The sequence below is a fragment of the Scylla paramamosain genome, chromosome 45, assembly GCF_035594125.1.
Source record: "Scylla paramamosain isolate STU-SP2022 chromosome 45, ASM3559412v1, whole genome shotgun sequence".
Lineage (NCBI taxonomy): Eukaryota > Metazoa > Arthropoda > Malacostraca > Decapoda > Portunidae > Scylla > Scylla paramamosain.
This window is the reverse complement of record NC_087195.1, coordinates 9157313-9167751: the sequence shown is the minus strand read 5'-3', so window position 1 is coordinate 9167751 and position 10439 is coordinate 9157313. Positions and strand designations below refer to the sequence as shown.

The 10439-nt window shown below is 41.5% G+C and overlaps 1 long non-coding RNA gene across 1 annotated transcript; it reads left to right on the top strand.

Moving 5' to 3' along the window:
* The first annotated feature begins 8359 nt into the window (after positions 1–8359).
* On the top strand, positions 8360–9956 carry LOC135094283 (uncharacterized). Its single transcript, XR_010263729.1, has 3 exons — positions 8360–8740; positions 9011–9133; positions 9535–9956. It is a non-coding gene; the product is annotated as an uncharacterized LOC135094283 (long non-coding RNA).
* The last annotated feature ends 483 nt before the right edge of the window (positions 9957–10439 follow it).

Here is a 10439-nt window from a genome sequence, read left to right as displayed (position 1 = left end):
GTCACCAAAGGAGGGTGGTAGGGGGAGACCAAGTGCAGTGCGCCCTATGTTGTTGTTATTATTATTATCATTATTATTATTATTATTATTATTATTATCATTATTATTATTATTATTACGTTATTATTATTATTATTATTATTATTATTATTATTATTATTATTATTATTATTATTATTATTATTATTATCATTATTATTATTAATATTATTATTATTATCATCGTTATTATTATTATTATTATTATTATTATTGTTATTATTATTATTTATTTTTTTTAAGGCAACGTTTAAGAAATTAATCAATATGAGTCTTCCAAATGAGTCTGTTGTCAAAACAAAGACCCAAAAATTTTGCCGAGTTTTTAGATTGTATTGTCTGGACTTGAAGTATATATATATATATATATATATATATATATATATATATATATATATATATATATATATATATATATATATATATATATATATATATATATATATATATATATATATATATATATATATATATATATATATATATATATATATATATATATATATATACGAGTATATATATATAATCTATTCTAAGAGTACATAATTGTCAAGGCCTTACCTGTAAAGAACCAAAGAATATAGATGTGCAAGTCCATGGCTTCACGATGTTGACCACTCTGAGGATAGATATAGTAATGTTTATGAACATAAGAACAACTGAATATATATATATATATATATATATATATATATATATATATATATATATATATATATATATATATATATATATATATATATATATATATATATATATATATATATATATATAATGAAGGAAAATGGCCAAGGGCAACAAAAATACAATGAAAAAAAAAAAACACTGAGATGCCAGTTCCATAAAAGGGTCCAAAGCGGTAGTCAAAAATTGAAGGATAAGTGTATTGAAACCCCCCTCTTGAAGGAATTCTAGTCAGAGGAAGGTAGAAATACAGAAGCAGGCAAGGTGTTCTAGAGTTTACCAGATAAAGGGATGAATGATTGAAAATACTGGTTAACTCTTTCATAAGAGAGATGGACAGAATAGGGGTGAGAGAAAGAAGAAAGTCTTGTGCAGCGAGGCCGCGGGAGGAAGGGAGGCATGCAGTTAGCAAGATCAGAAGAGCACTTATCATGAACATAACGGTAGAAGATACCTAGTGATGCAACATTTCAGCGATGATAGAGAGGCTGAAGACAGTCAGTTAGAGTAGAGGAGTTGATCAGACGAAAAGCTTTTGATTTCACCTTGTCTAGAAGAGCGGTATGAGTGGAACCCTCCCACACATGTGAAGCATACTCCATACATGGACTGATGAGACCCTTGTACAGAGTTATCAGCTGGGGTGGGGGTGAGAAAAACTGCCGGAGACGTCTCCGAACACCTAACTTCATAGAAGCTGTTTTAGCTAGAGATGAGATGTGAAACTTGCAGTTCAGATTATAAGTAAAGGACAGACCGAGGATGTTCAGTGTAGAAGAGGGCGACTGTTGATTGTCATTGAATAAAAGGGAATAGTTGTCTGTAAGGTTGTCTGTAAGGTAAGGAGTTGATAGATGGAGGAATTGAGCTTTTGAGGCATTGAACAATACCTAACTTGCTCTGCCCCAGTCAGAAATTTTAGAAAGATCAGAAGGCGTTCTGTGGCTGCCGTGCCACAAATGTTTACTTCCTGAAGTGTTAGACGTCTATGAAAATACGTTGAAAAGTGTAGAGTGGTATCATCAGCGTAGGAATGGACAGGACAAGAAATTTGGTTAAGAAGGTCATTGATGAATAATAAGAAGAGAGTGGGTGATAGGACATAACGCTGAGGAACACCGCTGTTAATAGATTTAGGAGAAGAACGGTGACCATCTACCACAGCAGCAATAGAACGGTCAGAAAGGAAACTTGAGATGAAGTTACAGAGAGGATAGAAGCCGTGAAAGGGTAGTTTGGAAATCAAAGCTTTGTGCCAGACTTTATCAAAAGCTTTTGATATGTCCAAGGCAACAGCAAAAGTTTCACCAAAATCTCTAAAAAAGGATGACCAAGACTCAGTAAGGAAAGCCAGAAGATCACCAGTAGAGCGGCCTTGACGGAACCCATACTGGCGATCAGATAGAAGGTTGTGAAGTGATAGATGTTTAAGAATCTTCCTGTTGAGGATAGATTAAAAAAACTTTAGATAGGCAGGAAATAAAGCAATAGGACGGTAGTTTGAGGGATTAGAACGGTCACCCTTTTTAGGAACAGGCTGAATGTAGGTAAACTTCCAGCAAGAAGGAAAGGTAGATGTTGACAGACAGAGCTGAAAGAGTTTGACTAGGCAAGGTGCAAGCACGGAGCACGGAGGTTTCGGTGAACAATAGGTTGGACCCCATCAGGTCCATAAGCTTTCCGAGGGTTTAGGCCAGCAAGGGCATGAAAACATCATTGCGAAGAATTTTAATTGGTAGCATTAAGTAGTCATAGGGTGGAGGAGAGGGAAGAACAAGCCCAGAATCAAGCCCAGAGTTTTTAGCAAGGGTTTGAGCGAAGAGTCCAGCTTTAGAAAGAGATTTGATAGCACTGGTGCCATTTGGTTGAAATAAACGAGCGAAAGAAGAAGCAAAGTTATTGGAGATATTTTTGGCTAGATGTCAGACGTCACGTGGGGAGTTAGATTTTGAAAGGTTTTGACACTTTCTGTTGATGAAGGAGTTTTTAGCTAGTTGGACTATGGACTTGGCATGGCTCCGGGCAGAAATATAAAGTGCATGAGATTCTGGTGATGGAAGGCTTAAGTACCTTTTGTGGGCCACCTCTCTATCATGTATAGCACGAGAACAAGCTGTGTTAAACCAAGGTTTGGAAGGTTTAGGTCGAGAAAAAGAGTGAGGAATGTACGCCTCCATGCCAGACACTATCACCTCTTATGTGCTCAGCACACAAAGACGGGTCTCTGACACGGATGCAGTAGTTATTCCAAGGAAATCAGCAAAATACTCCTCAGGTCCCCCCAACTAGCAGAGGCAAAACGCCAGAGGCACCTTCGCTTCGCGATAGGACAAGATACAGATATGAGATTGTGATCGCAGGAGCCCAACGGAGAAGAAAGGGTGACAGCATAAGCAGAAGGATTAGAGGTCAGGAAAAGGTCAAGAATGTTGGGCGTATCTCTAAGATGGTCAGGAATACGAATAGGGTGTTGCACCAATTGCTGTAGGTCGTGGAGGATAGCAAAGTTGAAGGCTAGTTCACCAGGATGGTCAGTGAAGGGAGAGGACAGCCAAAGCTGGAGGTGAACATTGAAGTCTCCAAGAATGGAGATCTCTGCAAAAGGGAAGAGGGTCAGAATGTGCTCCACTTTGGAAGGTAAGTAGTCAAAGAATTTCTGATAGTCAGAGGAGTTAGGTGAGAGGTATACAGCACAGATAAATTTAATTTGAGTGACTCTGTAATCGTAGCCAGATGGTGGAAAACTCGGAAGATTCAAGAGCGTGAGCACGAGAGCAGGTTAAGTCATTGCGCACATAAACGCAACATCCAGCTTTGGATCGAAAATGAGGATAGAGAAAGTAGGAGGGAACAGAAAAGGGGCTACTGTCAGTTGCCTTAGACACCTGAGTTTCAGTGAAGAAAAGAAGATGAGGTTTAGAAGAGGAGAGGTGGTGTTTTACGGATTGAAAATTAGATCTTAGACCGCGAATGTTGCAGAAGTTAATGAAGAAAAAGTTGAGGGGGGGGTGTCAAGACACTTAGGGTCGTCGACAGAAAGGCAGTCCGACCTGGGGACCTTTATGGTCCCCTTCCCAGATGGGGACTCCGAGACTGGTGTAGGACTCGCTATAACAATTTTGAAATTTTTGAGTGAAGGGTGTGTGTGTTATTAGGTCCTTGTAATTTTGTGTGGAGGAAGAGAGTTGTCTTTAGAGGGCAGGCTGTGACTGCCCCCTTGTGTTGTGAGACACAAAGAGAAACGTTCAGTGAGGTCACAACTGGGTTTAATGATAAGTTCACAGCACCCCCTGAACAGTGCTTTAGGCCTCACTGGGAGTAATTATCGTTTCGGCAGGTGTCTACTGCCTCTTCCTACATATATATATATATATATATATATATATATATATATATATATATATATATATATATATATATATATATATATATATATATATATGTATGTATGTATGTGTGTGTGTGTGTGTGTGTGTGTGTGTGTGTGTGTTATGTATCATTCGCATCAGTCATAACAAATATTGTATATATTCATCATTCATATATATCGTTTTGCACTGTCTTTTATTTGGCCAGTCTGTTCTATTTTTAACCATTCTCCTTCCTATCCTCCTCTCAAGGGAATACCACACCTTCCCTACATTTTTGCTTGTCCTTAGGGAAAACACCTTCTTTGCCTCTCTGTTTTCCTCCCAGTTTATTGGCCAGAAGAACGACACCTGTGATTGGCTCCTTCACCCCATTTACTGGCACCTGACTGGCCATCCCTTTATCTCAGAATATGAATCTTGATCCATTTCCAGCGTAGCTAGACATCAGTTCAAAGAGAGCATATCAGGTCAGAGACAGAGAGTTCAGAGAGAGATCGGAGACAGACAGTTGAGAGGGCAGAGATCAGATTAAATTAGAATCAGTCAGGCTTCTGAGAGACAGAGAGACAAGCACCTTTACGTCTGTCGTAATCTATGTCTCGGTATCACGCGTGTACATCTCTTTCTATCATTAAATCTAAATCTAAATCCCTACCCACGCACTCTGCGCTAGCAGTATTCATCGGAGAATCAACGAGCCATCACCATCTATCCTGCAACCGTCATCTCCTGCAACATCCAGTAAGACAAGCAACCAATGACAAACAATCTAGTACAAGTGGCAGTGACAATCTCTCGATACATGTGGTTTCCAGCCTCTTCACAACAGTGGTATACTATTTTTGTGGCAGTGGTGGGGGTGTACAGCCTCTTCAGAAACAGTTGTGTGCATCTGTGTTGTGCGATCAAGGAACACAAACCTCCAGACTCTCTCAAAATCCATAACACGCTGAGGCACGCATATTCCACCACCATCGCGGGCAAGTTGCGAGGCAGTTTTCATTCATCACCTAGACGAAATCAAAACCACGTAGCAAGCCGTGGTTCGATCCTGCCTGTCTCTCACCATGTTCAAATTGGGTGTCAACTCACCTCACCGGCGCCCACTATGATGCAGTCACCTCTGCTCCCAACCGCGCAGCCACCGTGACCCAGCACATACGTGCCCTCACGTGCTCTCCGCCGTTCCTGCCTCATCTCCTCGTGGCCACACCGGTCAGCCGCTCATCACGCCGTTCCTGTTCACTCTCTTTGCTTTGCTTGGTCGCCACCCTGCTTCTTCCTGAGGTGTGGGTGTCTCTTGGTTTTTTCCCGAGCCACCACCCACCTCCCATCCAGGTATTCGCGGTCACGTCTCATAGCCATCTCACGGGCCGCGGTACACACCTGATCACCGCGCCTTTCAGACGTCACCTCCCCGCCGCCGCCCTATCACTGCCCGGACTCGCCTAGGTCATCTCTTCCCGCCGTGTTCTCCAGTCATCCGCTGTCACCTTCATAAAATTAAGTATTCCATCTGATTCTGGTTATTCCTGTTTTGTTTTTTTTCTACTCCTCCTTCTGACATTTAGTGATGTCTATCTATCTGTCTGTCTGTCTGTCTACCTATCTGTCTCCTACCTGTCTGTCTATCTGTCTGTCTGTTTATCAGTGTATATATTATTCCTTTCTGTCATTCATTATTATTTATTGTTGTTCTGTGTTATCATAATGTGTGTTATTCTGTATGTGTTTCATATTTCTGTGTATGTTATTCATTAATTCTATGTGCATTCACGTCTCTCATGAAAACACACGGTCACAGTCTGCACTATAATCTTCATCACTACCTGCCACAACGTCTACTGAAAACACCACGACACCTCACATCACCTTTATTCACGAATTTCGTCAACTTCCTGATTTTTTTTTTCTGTAGCAGGCACATAAACCGTTCCTCAGTTTATTCAGAGGATTGAGGAGGAATGTACCAGACGTTCAGCCACATCTGATAAGAAGAAAATCTCCATTTTGAAATCTCGTATCTGTCACGAGCCCTCGAGTCTCGCTGGTCTGTTGGTAAAATCAAATAAATTTGCTTCTCTCGCTACCTTTGGTGACTTCGTCACTTAATTTCCAGTGTCATTCAAAGCTTCTCTCCTCAAACTCTCAAAATCTATTACACAGCACATCCACTCACAGATTAATCCTTACAAGGCAGACAACATTGATTCATTCTCTGAGCTCGGAATTAATCGTTCAACTTCAAGATTTAAATTGCCCTACTGGTGACTCACTGTCAAAGAATAAGTTAAAAAAGACTCATATCTTATCTCTTGTTCACCACCATCCTTGATGCTCCCAACTTCCATGTCGCAACTGACTTCGAATTCAACAAAACAAATTACATATATGATGTTTGCAAATTATTATCTGATAAGCGTCCTTTTCCAAGCCCTGAGCCCGTTCAGGTACTTGACGCTCCCTCACCTGACTCTTTCATCTCGGCTGCTCACCCACCTTCTTATTCTTTTTCATCTTCTCGTGGACGTGTTTACGCTGGACGTGCATCCTCTTCTCCTAGTTATGAGCACACTCGATCGAAATTGAGGTTGCAAGCTGTTTGGTCATGTTATTGCGGAGTGTAAGGTAGTTCTCGATAGCTCAGATAGACACTCATTCAACACTGATCCATTTTGTTCCTTCCATAAAAGGGTAGGTCATTTCTTGCAAGAATCAAGGCATCATCTTGCACAGTCTCAGGCTGCTCAACAAACATCACCGGGAAACTTTTTTGGGGCCCTTCTATGGCCGATCCATCATAACATCATCATCAGTCCTCAAATCATCACCTTATGTAGCTAAAAAAAAAAAAAAGAAAGAAAGAACGTACGAAGCACAAGGTATGTTTTACACATCATCCTAACTCAGCACTTCTTTCAGTTAACATTAGATATGCTGGATTATTCATTGTCATTATCACAGACGTTATGTGTCACTCTGCATCATGCAAAGCTTTCTTTGACACAGGTGCTGCTGTTAACCTTAGCAAGATGGATATATTTCGAAGACTCTCTTCCTCTTCTCCGAATCACATCACTGCATTAACTCCTGATATTAATTTTACTAGTATATCTGGAAAAATTGTCTTACCTCATGGGAAAGTACTCTTATCACTGTCTATCATCCTAGGATCCAGACATATGTAATTATTTCTACACTGTATCAAATGTATCTTTTAATGCTGACTTTCTCAAAGGCCTCAACACCATGTGCAAATATGACATCAGCTTATTCCTTGGTATCAATGAAATTGCTCAAAAAGATACTTATATTCCTATTGTTCTTTCCTGTGATACTCCTTCTCTTGCTGGCATGGTAACGTCAGTCGTAACTCTTCCTTCGCCTAGCGACCACACTTTACACGGGATTCTCATGTTACGTCACCTAGTTTGCCTGTCTCACAGTCTCATAATTAACCATCTTTCCAGTCTGACCACGGTGTAACTTCTTGTAACCACATTTTGTTAGGAGATCTGGTAAAGCTATCTGAATGTGCTTTATATGTTGTAAACGCTAAGGTTAAGTCTGCTGTATCAGGCACTGATATCCTCTGCTATGCAGAGGATATCAGTGTTGAGTTGAAATCTGTTCTTACCACAATGGATTCTGCAAAATCGGTCTGAAAAATATCAGATCTACGCCTGTCAAGCTCACAATAAGTGTACTACTCGGAGATGCCTTACCTTACTCTGAGAAAGTTAAAACCTTCAATGATTTACCTTCTTTCTCTATCAATAATATATTTGCATCTGACAGCCATAACATTTCTTCTCTTCCGCCTATCACGATAGATCACATATCTGTTCTTGATTTCCCAGATTATCAACAAGAATTTCTCGCTCTCCTCAGTTCTTTCAGGAATGTTGTATCACTCCCTGACGAACCTCTGGGACACACTGACGTCATCACACACGGTATCCATCTGACGCCTGGGTCCAAACCATCTTATATCCCTAGCTACAAAATGCCACACAACGTAGAGTTCTGCTTGATGAAGCTGCGAAAGGTATGTTGCGTCAGGATGCTGCTGAACCTGCCTGTTGTCCTCACAATGCCCCTTTGTTACTCGTTCCTAAGAAACAAGGAAATTAAATACTGTTATAATTGTTAAGGTTTACTGTATCGGTCACTCTTGTTCATATGAGATTACTGTTTCGGTTACTGGTTCAGTTGAGTCGAATTGTGAGACTACCTCCAGCATGAGGTCAGTCAAGCTCCTGCCCCTGTATAGCAAACTACGCTTCAGTGAATACCTCCCCGCCACAGTTAGTTGGACTTTTACTCCGTCGTACTACGGTTATTGCATTGGCGACGAGAATGGCGACAATTGGAAAGGTGGAAGAATTTAACCAAGACGCCGAGGTTTGGCCCCATTGTACAGAATATTACAGCAAGACCAAGTGGCAATGGGGCCAGAAGAGGAGTAGGCACTTTTCCAGTCTAAATAACTGTTGAGCTCCCGAGCGTTGGCGCACCATGACTTCAGGAAGCCCCTCCTGCTCACCTGTGATGCGTCGCCACACGGTTTGGGAGCTGTTCTTGCATGGAGTCAGGAGAGGAGAAACCGATTGCTTTTGCATCCCGAACGTTGAGTGAAGCTGAACGTAAGTATGCTCAAGTAGAGAAAGAAGATTTGGCCATAGTATTTGGCGTTAGAAAATTTCGTAAATACTTGTATGGTCGCTATTTCGAGATAATATCTGATCATCAACCACTTAAAAGCTTGTTTAATGAAAATAGGGCAGTTCCTGTAATGGCTTCCAGTCGTATCCAGCGCTGGGACTTAACACTATCTGCGTATGAGTATACCATCACTCACAAACGAGGGAAGGATATTGTACACGCGGATGGTTTAAGCCGCTTTCCTCTCCCAGAATGCCCGAAATGCCTGTGTCCGAGGACGTGGTGTATTTGTTGGAGCGACTAGATGCGGCACCTGTAACAGCGAGGGATTTGAAGCGATGGACGGACAGACACCACACTCTCGACAGTCAGAGGTAGTTTCTTTTACGGTTGGTTTGACAGAGTATTGGAGAAAGCACATTAACCTTACTTTAGAAGGAAACAGGAGTTAAGTATTCAAAATGGAATGATTTTGTGGGGATCAAGAGTGGTAGTGCCTCCGGTAGTTTCTCTTGCGATACCGTGTCACACCACGGACTACAACAGGAGTGTCCCCTGTTGAGCGTTTAGTAGGAAGAAAATTAAGAACTTATTTGGACTTACTGTATCCAATTATCTAGGATATAGTTCAGCGTAAGCAAGAAATGCAGAAGTATTAAAGAACACGGCCAAGGGGTTTTCAGGTAGGGGATGCCGTTTATATTAATTATTCTTTGAGTGAAAAATGGTTACCAGGCGTAATTGTACAAAAAAAACTGGTCCAATTTCTTTCAAGGTGGAACTGTTCGATGGGCGAATTGTACGTCATCTCAACTATGTGATGAGAAGAGTAAGTCTGGAGAAAGAGGACAGTATCGCTGAGGACATGGTATCTCCTCCCTTGGACATCTCGGATACCGCGGTGGTAGACGCGAAGCAAGGTTCGCTACGCCCGAGCTTGATGCCGCGTCTGGAAGTAGCAGGATGCCGCCTCTGGAAGCAGCTGGCGATTCGGAACAGTCATGGGGCCATTCTAGCGACGTCCCTGATTCGGCTTGGGAGCGGAAAGAGACACTGACTGAAGAGTCGGAGCTGCATTTGCCATTACTGGGAGCCGCCTGGGGTGAATAAGGCACCACGCAGACACCATTTGGAAAGGTTACGCAAGGAACCAGACCGTTTTATGTTTTTGATATATTTTGTTTCCTTTTGGCTTGGTTTTATAGTAGTTTGGTATTGCTTCATAATTGTGGTTTTAAAGGGGGAGGAGTGTTATAATTGTTAAGGTTAGTGTTATAATTCTTAAGGTTTACTGCATCGGTCACTTGTTCATAAAGGGGTTACTGTTTCGGTTACTGGTTCAGTAGAGTCGGATTGTGAGACTACCTCCAGCATGAGGTCAGTCAAGCTCCAGCCCCTGTATAGCAGACTACGCTTCAGTAAAGACCTCCCCGCCACAGTTACTTGGACTTTTACTCCGCCGTACTGCGGTTATTACAATCTACTATTCCTGATCGTTATCCAGTGCCAAGGTTAGGTGATCTTCAGTCTCGGTGATCTTCTGTCTCTAAGTGACTCAAGTGACTAAGTGATTTTCCATCCTAGATTTACATTCAGGATTCTTTCAAACTGAACTCAGGAAAGTTCACAGCCATACACCGCTTTCACTACCTCCTGTGGCCAATTTATGTTCAAATGCAT